General features: G+C 43.5%; 1 pseudogene; it reads left to right on the forward strand.

Moving 5' to 3' along the window:
• The first annotated feature begins 4,595 nt into the window (after nt 1-4,595).
• The window catches only part of LOC146174233 (solute carrier family 22 member 3-like), a 95,900-nt pseudogene continuing 86,521 nt past the window's right edge, over nt 4,596-13,974 (forward strand).

Raw genomic sequence — 13,974 nt, forward strand, 5'->3', positions numbered from 1 at the left:
TCAAACACATCTCTTTCTGCTTACGTTATATAGTTGCAAACACATTTCCTTGGCAGAAGAATTATTTGTTTATAATAATTATTGCCTGTGTGCGGCTCCGTTTCACAAAACGTTCGGGGATGGTATCTTGTCGACCACGGCCACAGTCGTAGCAACCGTGGAACAACAGCCTTGACCAAAAAAGAAGTGCTTCACATCACTAGTAATTAGATTATTTCATTCTGCATCAAGATTGACGTCTCATGATCATGTCCTAACCACGTCCCTTTGTCGTCACGCTCACTAACTTGAGAGCGGTACGATATTCTCTCCAGGAGTCCTCCTATGGTGGAAAATCTGCGACTGCGGTGGTCGTTGTACAACATGTTCGTCACGCTCATCAGAAAACATCGAAAGGGACTCATTCGAGCGCCTTCGCGAAGGAAACGCGATCGAATATGCACTCGCGACTACAGTGGCGTGCATACTCACCCTCGTTGACACGGGTGCCAGGCTGTCTGGTTACGGAAGACAGCACAAATCGTGAAAAGGTTCAAGTATCACCGAGAAGCATCCGCCACTCGCGTATGCACCACATTGCACGGCCAGTCTCTCCTCTAATAATTGCGAATACAGTTAGGCGCACGAGTTCACCGTAAGTTCTAGAAAAGTCGAATGCCCACTTGCAGATCGAGGGAATGGGTTACCTTAGAGCCGCATTTCCTTTACAGATAGTTCGGGAAAGGTTATGTAAAATTGAACAGTGGTACAAAGAGAGGCGGTCGGTTCTTGATGAGCCAACATTGGATACAGGCAGGCCCATACTTTAGAGGAAGTTATAACATGCGAGGGATTTGTTCGAGTGGCTATTAATAATGCCAGCTCGTGGAACTGTGCTTAGATTCAAGCGGTTTTGTGTAATATAGACGCTTCTCTCGTTTGTAAATACATTTCTACTTTGTTCGTATTTCTGTTCATAAATTAACTTCGTCTGTTGCTTAGAGTTCATTGTCTTTTGTCTCGTCTAATCAAGTATCATATATTACGTGAAGAGAGTAGTATGTAATTTAACACCAAATTGCTTGTGCCGGACCTAGGATCGAAAAAGGGCGCCAGATAAAACAGCTTTAACGCTGCATCGTCATGCCGACAAAATTAGGGTTTTGCGTGACTTCTAATATTTTTTTATTGTACCTTCCGTTAGGGCAATGCGTTCCTTCCCACAAAACTTGTGCTTTTGTAGGGCATTCGCACTGATATAGAAAATAATTTCGATTGGAATGTTGCGTTAAATAAAATAAATTTGTGGAACCTCTAATGATAACACTTGATGTTAACGGAACCTGAATTTCCCCCGCTTCTCTTTCCTCCTCGGTGCCACGAGGTTTTTTGCCTTCAGACTGCAATTAAGAATCCCTGTGGCCTACATATCAAAGGTATCCAGCCGCCTTCAAAAATATTTTAAATACGAAATTATGCCCACAAATTCTTTATTTCAATTAGTTATCAAACCAAAAAACGAACAATATTGTACAAATGTGTAGGTTTTAATAGTCATATGTTATAGCGAGTGCCTTTACAAGTATTTCACTCACTACATTTACAGTTCCCTTGGATTCAAACTAGGAGAACATACATCATTGGTAGAGGAGGAAGGACAAGCAGACGAATTTATTTTTCACTTAGCTAAGTTCTTAGACATTTTTTCTCCAAATTGCATAAAGCCTGTTCTATGGAGACTGCGTATTCGCACTACAGATATATTTTCGTTCGTATGAAAAAGGTTCAAGGTAAAAAACGCTTTTGAGAGGTCTCTTGGCCAAGCCTCAAGGAGGAAGGAAGCAAGCTGTACTTTTCACATGGTGCAATCATTGTTGGATGGACTTCCGAACCTCCTATATTCCAACTTTAACTTTGTTGTTTTGAACTCAATCTGGGCACATATAAAAGAACTTTATTAGTGCAAACAGAAAAACGCCGGCCAAAGGCTTGGGTCAAACAACGCAGACGTTTCGACTTCCATACGGGAAACTTGTTAACTGAAAACTTTGCACGACGTGCGCTGCTTAAGAACGTTTCAATAATCGTGCGCGGCATCTTCAATACACATGCGGTAGATTTACATCGCTGCGAGTGAGCGCCTTTTTCGTCGCCTGTATCAGCAGAGACTCGAGATGCTAGCGTGAAAGCCCGTTCGTATACTTGGCGATGATGGAAGCCACTTACCAGCAGATATCATGTTGAGTTGATATGGCGTGCTCTGCAAGTGCATTGGAGCCGAAATTATTTTTTTTTCGACGTCCTTCATGTGTCCTTCAAGCGCCTTTTAAAATTTCCTCTTTAGCCTTGTAATGATGATCGCATCCACCGCAGGGAATCCTGTACACGATGCCGGGAAATTCTTTTCCTACTTTGTCCTTCACGCTCACCACCTGGTGTAATTTGCGGGAGAGAACGTGGGCAACCTGAATATTCCATGTACACAGCACACGTCCTAGTGCCTCACATATGCCCGGTACATACGGAATGGCCACACGGGATTGGAAAAGACTACGGTCCGGGCTTATTGGGCGCACAGAGCGGCACCCCAAGGAGTCCACCAATTTTTGGGGTAGCCACAACTGGCCAGTTTACGGCGTACTTGCATCAGGTATGAGGCAAGGTCCTTAGCTCTTGAACAGACTTTGGGGGAGAAGGCGGTCAATGCGCCCTTTTTGATAATGCAAACGCTGTCATCAATATATCGTAAGAAATATTTTGACCTGGATTGGAAAGAAGCCAGAGCCCGGTTTTGTATGGCTTTCATGGTCAGGTTAGCGGTGGTGACAGAAATGGGAGCATCCTTAACAGTTCCGTGCACCTGTGTGCAGAAAGTGGCTGGAAAGACGAAGTATGGTTCTTCGAGGCACAATTTGAGCAGCCTCACAAGGTCCTGCGCTTCGAAAAGTGTCCTCTCGCCGAGCTTCCGTCATTCCCAGGTGCAACCGAGCTCACCTCTACCGCCATGTTCACTTTGACGCTTGTCAACAGACTTAACTTCGAAAGGCACCAAGAAGTTGTCTTCGTCCGCCGTGAGGTCACGCACCTTTCTAATGAACTCACATGAGTTTCGTATAAAAGTCGACCTTTTCCAACTAGCAGAGCGAACGCAAAGTGGAGGTAGCGTTACAATTGGTACATAGGTGAACGGGTGAATTTCACCATAGGTCGCATAAGGACACCCCTCTAGGTGGATTTTGGGAGGGACCTACAAGGAAGGTGCTCACCCATTATAGAATACGAGCCTGTAGTATAGACACTTGTGCTATGGAAGCACGAAGAGGAAACTGTGGGCGAGAGATTTTTGTAGTTCTCGTTCTATCTTCAGCTTGAGATCTTTCTTTTGAGAACGCCGTAGGTACTCTTGTCTTCTAGGAGTTCCGCCATTTGTTTCTGTCTTAGTCGGTGCTGTATGACGGTTGGATTACCCTCGTCAGCAGGAAGGATAACAATTTCTTGGTTTTTACGCAGACTGTTGACTTCATGGCGCTCCTTATCCAGCATGTGGGTGGGCTGTCGGCGCGGATGGGTAGCAGGAATGCTCAATGCTCGTGTTCGAGCCCGTTCAACGCACAAACACGCCATATTGCACGTTCAATGGCGCAAACCACTTTCTTTGTATCCGGTGCAGGTCCGGCCTTGAAGCTTACCCCAAGTTCAAGCACGGCTAGCTCGACTGGAGTGAGCCTGTAGCTAGAAAGATTGTTGACCGTGAAACGTGCGCAAACAGCGGAACTAACAGCACTAGGATCCATGCGGCAGGACATCGGTCTCATCAAATTGTTACTGTGCGCTGCTTGGCGTCGGCGGGACTGTAGGCTAGCATTGTAGTTGGATGCTCGAGGACTGATTCGGGCATATGTACTCAAGGCGGCGAGGAGCAAAGGAAAGTTTATTATGAAGATTCCTGGTCGTGTCTATGCAGTCGAGAATCATGGCCTGCAGTAGCTGGAGTTCCGCTCTTCATATGACATGGTGTCCAAATGCACAGTCGACTGGTCGAAGCAAGTGGAGCGAGTTCTGAATCAGGTTATTTGCTTTGCAGGCGAGGTTGAATTTCAAATGATCTTTGAAGGATGATAGTCAGACGATCACGAAAACGTATTGGCGTACTTGAGTTATCAGAGGTTGGCAATACGACTAGCATAACTGGATGAAGTCTACGAATTGAGGCAATCTCGTCAGGTCGGGTAGCAACATCATTATTAGTAGCAAAAAAGGAAAACGCCGACCAAAGGTGTGGGTACACAATTGTAGACGTTTCGACATCCCTACGGTAGCCTTGTTCACTGAAAATTTCGCTCGAACGTTTCAATAATCGTCCGAGACACATAGCATGCGCAATCGGTGGATTACCATCCTAGTGATTCAGCGCCTTTTTCGTCGTCTGTATCAGCTGAGACTCGAGATATTGGCGTGAAAGCCTGTTCCTCTCCTTGGCGATGACAGAAGCGTCTTTCCAGCAGATATGCTATGCCGAGCTCTGCCAGTGCCGAGGAACCGAGTTTATTGTTTTCGACGTCTTTCATATGTTCCTTTAAGTGGCTTTTGAAATTCCCGCTTTCGCCTAAGTAAACATGGTCGCGTCCATGCAGAAACTCCTGGTGTCTTTCGACATCAAGTCTCTGTTCACAAGCGCCCTAGTGAACTTGGCAGCAGATGTGTGCGCAGTTTCCCTTGAGAACTACTCGAAGCTCAGTGAGAGGACACCTTTCTTAGCACATGACCTACTGAGGATGCTCACATTTTGCCTAGAAAAAGTATACGTTGTCTTTCGAGGCACTTTCTACAAACAGGTGGACGGAACTGCTATGAGTGCTTCCATTTCTGTCACCACCGCTAACCTGACCATGTAAGCCACAGAAAACCCGGATATAGCTTATTTGAAACACCGGTCAAAACTTTTCTTGCGATATATTGATGACTGATTTTGCGTGATCAAGAAGGACGCACTGACCGCATTCACGGAGCACCTCAACAGTATAGAAGAGGCAACCAAGTGTAGAGTCGAGGAGGAGGTTGTCAAGCGTCTGCATTTTTGAAAACCATCCTGCCGCAAACGCGCCGTTGCGGACTCATTAATTCAAGGATCCCGCAAAGTCGGCTCACGACCTGGGGGACATAGCTCATACTGGGCGCAAGTACGCCGTGAGCTGGCCAGTTGTGGCTACCAAAACAAACTGTGCACTCCGTGGAGCGTTGCTCTGGGCACCCAATAAACAAGAACCGTAGCCATTACCAATCACGTGTCACCATTCCGTATGTACCGGGCATAAGTGAGACATTGGGACATGTGCTGCGCACATACAACGTTCACGTTGCCCTCGTTCCCAAACTCAAGTTACGATACGAGCTGGTGTGCTTTAAAAACAAACTATGAAAAGAATTTCCCCGCATCATGTACACGATTCCTTTCGCTGGATACCACCATGTTTACTTAGACGAAAGGGAGATTTCAAAAGGCGCTTGAAGAGACAAATGAAAGACGTAGACAAGAAAGTCGGTTCCAGTGCACTTGGAGAGCACGCCATATAAACTGGACATATCTGCTGGGAAGAGACTTCCGTCATATCCAAGGAGAGGAACGGGTTTTCATGCCAGTATCTTGAGTCTCTGCTGATATAGACGACAGAAAAGACGGTTAATTGCGACGATGGCAATCAACCGCCTATGCATGCAAGAAGTCTTGTGCGATTACTGATTCGTTCCTAAGTAGCGCTCTTCGAGTGAAGGTTTCAGTGAAGGATTCTGTATGGAAGTCGAAAAGTCTACATTTTCTGACCCAAACCTTTGTTCGTTTTCCTTTTTTTTTGAACTATTAATGTCCTTGCTACCCGACCAGAGATCGTGTCAAACCTTAGACTTAATATAAGAAAACTAACTAAGCAACGGGGTTTGCTTCTAAATCCCATAGTGGAATAGTGGCGGCCGTCTTAAATATGACAAACTCATGAAAGCGGATGAAATATGCACTCGTTACCTTACTCAAACCTGCAGCTTGATTGTCTCATAACGGTGGCTAAAAGGATTGCATGGGAAGGAATGTGTGACAGAGGGGTGAAAATTAGCTTGGCTGCGAATATCTAGAAATAATTGGAATACATTAATTTGCGCTGCCTCAGGAAGTGGATAATTGGGGCCTTTGCCCTGCAATGCAGGTAATGCTGATGATAACGACGTGGATACTAGCTAGTTACTTTCAATAAACATCCTAAATTTTAACTCTTTGCAAAATAACATCTATATGTAAATCGCTATGCGAGTTTTGTCGATCGATCACATTTTCGAAATGAAAACTATTCTGTATAGGAGCAACGTGTTCATGAATCAAGAAAACACATTGCGCCTATTTCATCAAACATTGGGCCCGTGTGACATGCAAACCTACAAATTCGCACCATTTCTCTGTTACTGCATAGTCTACTAGAGCATTGTTCGCTTCTCAGGCCAGTAAACTAAGCGATTGTATATATCTAATAGATAAAGGGAGCTGTTTAGACATGACTGTACAAGATCATTTATTAGTACCATATATAACACTTTGCTTTATCTTTTACGATATTTGTCACTTAGCGCTATGGGGATGCGAGATTGTGCATTAAAAATTATTTTTACAAGTTTACATAACATAGAACATCTCTGACGGGCGCCAGTTAGAAAGTTCAAGGTACTAGCTGCTACAAGGAGTTCATGAACATAGTTTCCATGTTGTGAGACTGAATAAATCACCGCCGTGCAGCTGAGTAGCTGCGCATCCAGGAGAAATTGAACATCGATGGCACAGTAGAGAGCAGATTATATGCAACCAATATTCCTGTAAAATAGAATGAAACACTAAATGAAGTGTCAAACATTTTGATTAGAAATTATTTATTATTTTGTATCCTTACTTGATTTTACTATATATAAGCGCTTTTCACTACTGTGCAAGGAAGAAAACATATTTGCCCACAGCTGATAAACCTCTGCAAGTAATCTGTTTCTCTCACCTGTTTCTTTTGGTTGGAACCAGCAAGCATCAGCTTAGCGTCAAAAGTTTATGTATATTGATGATAGGGGGGAGGGGGGGGGGGGGCAAAATGCAAATTAATCACTAGTTCACCTTTTGGTTTACCAACAAACCAGGTCAATATAAAGAGCCGAAAGGACAAAGATTAAGTGGTATGATAAATGTGTGGCTCACTATATAACCAGATGATCCTCGGCCTAATGCGAATCTGCAGAGGGCTTTTTTGGTGAAGTCTCTGTAGAGCTGCTGTAAACGTTTCTTTGCTAATATTTTCCCTGATTTAGAAGCCATAAGGGACTGAATGTTGACATATTGTATGCTAAGGACAATAGCACATAATACACCCTTGCGTAATCTGAGTTTAATGCGCTCTGCTGTGCTTCATATTGATTCCGTTTCGCTTCTGAACTTGAGTATCTCTACGCAAAACAGGCCTTAATAGGAGAACTTATTTTCAGTTTAATTCATCTCATTTCTTTTCGAGTAAAGCAATGTCTTAATTTTTACAATTGTTGTTAAGCAGTGTTGTAAAATTCTGTCTGTTATGATCCTTTATTCTAAGCTCCTGGCTTCTTAAGTAGAACTAATAGAGCAGGCAATAAAAAGTGCGGATCCAACAGTATCCAGTTCAATCGTTTGTTGCGGCAGTGATCAATGTGTCGAAAATAGTGTGCGCTCTATATTTTCGTATAGGTATTATTCTTTTTTCAAGATTTCACAGAAAACAACCTCATTCTTGGTTTACTCGAAACACAGACCACCCACTCGACGATACCAGTCGCGGAAAGTGCACTACCTCTGTAGTAACAAATGATACATCGTTTTCAGTATTACTTTTTAAAGACAACATCCGGGTTAATGCGCTACATTGTCGAAACGTGTGGCGTGGTTCACTAAATGTTTCTGTTTTCTGTAAGTTGTTTCCAGGAATTTACGTCTTAAGGGCTACATATTTTCGGAAGCGGAGAGCTATGATGACAAGCGCAAGGTGGCGTACGTCTACAGACACAAAGCTTCTAAGGTGATGTGTCGACGATTCCTACGATGAAGAATGGGCGTATTTCTGCTAAAGATAGGACTACGTTTTTGGAAGACATATTCAGTCAACAACAATGGGTAAATTTGTTTGGTACGGCTTAAACCATTTTTTAGAAGTTTACTTCGTGCTAAAATTATCTGTGTTCTCTCAAAAAATGAAGACAAACACACGTGCGTGCACTAGAAATTTATGTGGCTTGTTTTCTATCGCTTATTCGCAGTACTTAGTGTGAACGTGGAGCCCTTCTGGAAGCGTGAAATCACATCCCTCACCGCTTTAGCGCTATTTCTATACTGGGCGTCCTGTCATTGCTCGTCAGAGTTGCAGTCAGTGACTCAACATCATTAACATCTTCGGTCTACGGAAAATCAAGCGTCGGCGCTGTTTTCGGCGTTTTCAGCGGCAAATGAAGCTCATACCCATGACAGGTGTTGTTGGCAGACGATCATGCAGGACACTGATTTGTTGGCTATTTGAGTGTCTTCACGACGAAGGACGAGTGTGACGTGTTGATGCAGTTAATAGAAGGGAAGGCATTCACGGATGGGAACTGAATGAGCACAACATGCGAGATTGTGCTTTGTAGGGCATATTGAAAGATGTGAGAGGAGGTTGCCACCGTGTGGTGACCGCCAGCGATCACCTTAGGGACTGCCGTCCACAGCGTGCATACATGAGCGCAATCAACACCGTGAATAGCAGGCGACATGGCGATATCTTCTTGTGACGTCAGCAACCTATGGTTGCCAGACCAGAAAGGTGCTTTCGATAATAATATTAAAAATTAATTTTAAAGCTATCTACTGCACCGGTTCAGCTCAAGTTTGAAAATTTATAATTTAACGTGTATGGAGTGCAATGCAATAATCAGTTTATGCTCAAATGTTAGCTGTCATGGCCCCTTTAAGTTGGATTCTCTTCATTCTAACAAAATGCACTGCGAAGGCCCGCACAGATGCCTCACCTAACCCAAATAGTTATGAGTGGTCTGTGGTTATACCTTCCTGGTCTCTCTTGAATGACGTGAAGAGGTCTGTATCACATCCTTACCATTCTTGTGGAAACAAGTGCCTAGGAGCTGCGAAATGTTCATTCAAAAAAATCTCCCGTATGACTGAAGACTTTTCAGTAATTTCAATGCCGCCTTTCTAGCTCTGCACGCTGCACTACAGGCAGTGGGTCACCTGAACAATTCGTTGTAGAGATTACCAAGCTCTATCAGGCACTGCAATAAAATGGGATGGCAGTTTTCTCAGTGGCTGTTAGGGCACAGCGGCATTAAAAGAAATTACCGCGCGAACGAGGTGTCCCGTTCTGCCCTCTATTATAGAGTTCCTGTCACAATCCCTTTATCGAGCGTGGACGCAGCGTATACGTTTCGTTGTTTACAAATTGGGCTAAGGCTCTTTATTTATTTATTTATTACATTCCTCAAAGCCGGGTGTAAGGCCGCGATGGTCCTTTCTTTAATGTTTCGGCACGCTCGCCACAGAAAACGGCAATGGAATTTTCTACAAGCTGCGAGAACGCAACGCGGCCGATTACGTAATCTCGACCACCGCGCTGCGCCTCCTCTCCCTCGTCTTCATGGCCGGATTCATGCGTGCATTCCTCCGCACGGTCCCGGCCCTCCTCCTCGCTACGCGCCAGAGGGCCGCGCGTGCTGACCATGTTCGAGTAAATTCAAAACCTATCCAGAGGGCCGAGGGGGGAAGGCATAGCTTTGGCAGCGCTAAGCTGTTTTCCGCTCCTCCTCCGCGCCTAGAAGCTTCTGCGCTGGCTATTTAAGAGCGCGCCGTGCAGCCATCGACGGTTCTGGTTCGGATTCAGAGTTTGGTTTGATTCTCGCTCGGAGAAGACAGCGTAGCAGGCAGGCCCCGACTGAGAAGTCGTAAAAAGAGCAATGCTCTCAGTTTCCAGTTAAGTCTTTCGCCCAGTCTCTTTTGTAAAGTGTGTCGCCTCTCTGTCTCGTGTGAATAAGTTTTCTGTACCCTGTGCTTCGTGTTCTTTTTACATAAAGTTAAGTTTCGTTTTGTTACGGCAAGCTCGTCGGCCTTCGTCTCATTGTGTGTTTGTGTGTGAACTGCACGTCGCCTGCCGAATCGAGGAGCACCTTGGAGAAGTGTGGAAGATTCACAGAAGAGACTAGAAGAACCTGACCGTTTACTCTGAGGATGTTTCTGAGGGGAATAGCTATAAAAATAATAGAACAGGTTAAACGAAACGAAATCCAAAATAAAACCATTGTGTTCTTGCTTGTGCATTTCTAGCTACAAGGGTAAGAATAACAGTGCTAAGTGCAAGGCATACATAACTCTGGTAGTTAAAACAGAAATGACTGCAATTCTTAAGAGCTTGAGTGTTCAATATTAGCTATGTTGGTACGGAATCGCATGTTGTTTGGAATGCTGGCTGTCTTATCCGAGAAGGTAATTCCAGTGTGATGTGCTTGGAATGAACGACTGCGAACAATCACAGCTTTTTATGATGCGATGACGACATTATGTGCATGATCAAGCCTGGATGATGTGAAATACGGAGCAGAAATTAGTTAGTCGCATAAAAAATCAATTGTGAAAGATTTTATGTAATAGTCATAACCGTGAGGATGTTCGATGTGAGGCTCAAAAGGAAAATTTAGCTTGTTTTTCATGGAGCTGTACACTGCTGTATTATGCTAGTTGAGAAGGATGGAGCGGAAAGAGTTGTTTTGCACGAGCTCGAGTGAATTACTTTAGCTAGTAGAACTCGGTACCCCAAATGTCTGATACGTATTCGCGTTTGGTGCGGAAAAGCGTTTTACACAGCCCTAGTTTTAATGAAGTATGACCAATACAGATGTTGCGGTGCATGTAGCCTAAGATACTGTTAGCGTTGTTAATTAAGGTGTTGATGAGGAGTGACCAATAGTGAGAGGAATATTTATGGGCGCCGAGGTATCGGTATGATATTACTGCTTCAAATACAATGTTATTCATCGGATATGTATTAGTAACAGTTGATGCGCATTAAACAAGAAAAATTTTGCGTTTGCCAGGATTTATTTGTATTAGCCATAATATACATCACGTGGATATGGAAGTGAAATCATCTTGCAGAGCGCAGATGCTGGTAATGTTAATTTCACGAAAAAAAACATCATGAGCAAAAAGGTGTATGTTCGAAGACGCTATTAGGTATGTCGATAATATAAGCAAGGAACAGGAAAGTGCCTAAACCTGAATCCTGCGGTACGCTAGGTTCGACGGGAAGTAGCCTTAGGGCACTGGGCACTACGCTACGCCTTCGTCTTCTCCATAATATGATGCATCGCGAAGCGGCCGTGCTACAAGTGGTGAAGATGGATTGATTGGGCCCTTACGATCCACTATTGCCTCAGGAGAGGGTTGGACGACAGCCCTTGTCGTGAAACCGAAGCGAGGGAAGGGACAGTAATTCCCTGCATGAATGCCCTATTTATTTGAGCTTCCAGGATACACGAAGAATAATTTATCGTGAGCAAAATTGAGTAAACGAAATAAGTGTTTCGTTCGGTTACCCTGACCTCCGTCTCAATCTTCGTCCTCTGGTAGAGGACATGATTTTCGTTCCGTGGCCACTGCAATTGAATGCTCTCAAGGCTATTAACCATAAGTCGTTCGGTCGATGTCGTAAGAAGGAGGGCGGGTGGCTAGTTTCTCTTCTTTTTTCTCCCGCCGAGTTGCGAGAAGGCCCGAGGAATTCATGACCTCTTTTAGCACGCCCTCGAGTGCTGTCCGGATTCCTTATTCGTCTGTTTCCTTTCCTGGAGCGGCTGCTTTGAGTGACAGATTGTGACTGTATTCTTCGTGCCTCTCTCTTTACCTTTTTAACAACCTCCTTCCTCTTTCCTACAGCAGGGTAACCAAACGGAACACTTAAATTGGTTACTGAATTTCGCTCACGATAATTGATTCGTGTATCCTGGGAGGCTATCATACAAAATGTGTTTAGGTTCAAGAGAATAATAAAACTCATGTATATAAACGGTGAGTGAATACTGACATGTTTTCTTGCACCAATTGGTGGCATACTAATTTAACAAGAGACGGAATCTTTCCTACGAGATGAACTATACACCTTCAGAGGCATAAAAAAAAGTTAACTACGGGGCTTGTTTGCATTATTCACTACAATCTTCTCATTTAGCGCACATGACCCAATGTATTTGTAGTTACCTGTCACATCCTCTATAGGAGATTGATGCATTTATAAGACACCCACGGAGGAGCGTCTGCAGGACGATGCGAATATAAAGTTGGTTTTTAAACATAAACATCCGCGTCATGTAGGCATTATTACGGGACCAACCAGCGCATTCCTAGACAAAAATAACAACAGGACATTTGTTTTGAGAAGCGAGAGTGTTAAAATATTTCAGCGCAACCTGATGAAGAAGCCTGAAAGGATCCCCAAATCATGGGTAGAATGCGTTTACTGCGTCTTAGAACAAGTATTGCCGGACTTTAATATGGCGCAACCGAGATATAAGTATTTTCCGGAAGTAAGCTTCTCGTAACTTCGTGTCCATTACTGAAAACAAAATTACATGAATTATGTCTAGTCCACAGGAGGGAAGGATAAAATGACGTGGAAACAATCAAACGTTTTTGAAAACGTTGCCGAAAACAATTAAATGGCTTTCTGAAACGTGCAACATCGCCGCCCTCACTTCGACCAATTTTGCATTGGTATAATTCTGCGTACTAAATCTCCAAAAACGCTACTGTTTTACTGTAACATCTTGAAACGAGATGAAAGCCGTAGATGTGAAGTCAGGGAGTGAAAGGGAACCTTCCTAAAGTAATTGTCGGAAAATATGTCACATGGATTCTTTATTTTACATCAAATAACGGCAATGAAACATCCATATTATGTTTGTTTTCATTTTAAGGGCATAGGTTAGCCCTATGCTTGCCATGAATTTTCAGCCGTTTTGAGGAACATGTCTCAGTAACTATAATTGTCATCCTGGTAATACATGCAACATTGTGTTGCTGACTTTTTGAGCTTTGTACTGAATCAGAATACAACTACCTCTTGTAACATCACTTTTTAATCAAGTTCTACCACCTAATAAGTAAATTGTGTGTTCTTTGTGTATTTGAAAATTTCTAGAGTAACGTTCTGCTTTGAATTATTTTAGTTCCGTAGTTAGTTATGTACAAGGATGAAAAGACATCAGGTAAGTGAAAAATACATCAGACGGTATAAAACATAATGGCACTTTTCTAATAAAAACACTCTTTTGTGATAATCAAAAATAATGTAAAAATATTGTTTAGAAACTATCTTTTGTTTGCACAAGCACAATCAAGATAATTGGTTTAATATTAGCTTCGTAGTGGGTGTCAAAATTATTTCCGCCTTTTCCTCTCCTTGCCCCTAAAAAGAGGCTCGTCGCAGGACCTGTTTTGTGAACTTTCGCACTGCTCAGTCCGCAAAGTACATTCGCTGGGGGCAAGCTTCCTAAAGCCACTTGATGATGTTGAGGCCAGAGTTCAATCCACAAAATTTCAAAACTTTCGTGTGCGATGCTGCCATCATTGAATTAAAGGACAGCCTCAGTGCTGCCATCCTCAGCGTCTGTAGAATAACAAACACCTAACAAAAACAAAAACATGGTTGAGTGATGCATTATGATTTTGAGTTCACACATGAAGGCACTTGTGGAGCTCAGCCTGCGATAGCTGCTTATACACGGGCTTGATTACATCCAAGACTGATGCAGGCGAGTGTTCCTTGTGGACAAATATTTTGCCCTCTAACTGACTTCTGTTGATAGGCACATCCAAGTCAGGCCCCATTGGGCAAAGTGCATGGCATGAGTCATTGTATGTGGACGATAACTGTAACTATGTTGCCCAAACAGCCTTCCGCATTTCGCAAG

Source organism: Amblyomma maculatum, chromosome 11 (assembly GCF_055883805.1).
Source record: "Amblyomma maculatum isolate TAMU_Amacu chromosome 11, ASM5588380v1, whole genome shotgun sequence".
Taxonomy (NCBI): domain Eukaryota; kingdom Metazoa; phylum Arthropoda; class Arachnida; order Ixodida; family Ixodidae; genus Amblyomma; species Amblyomma maculatum.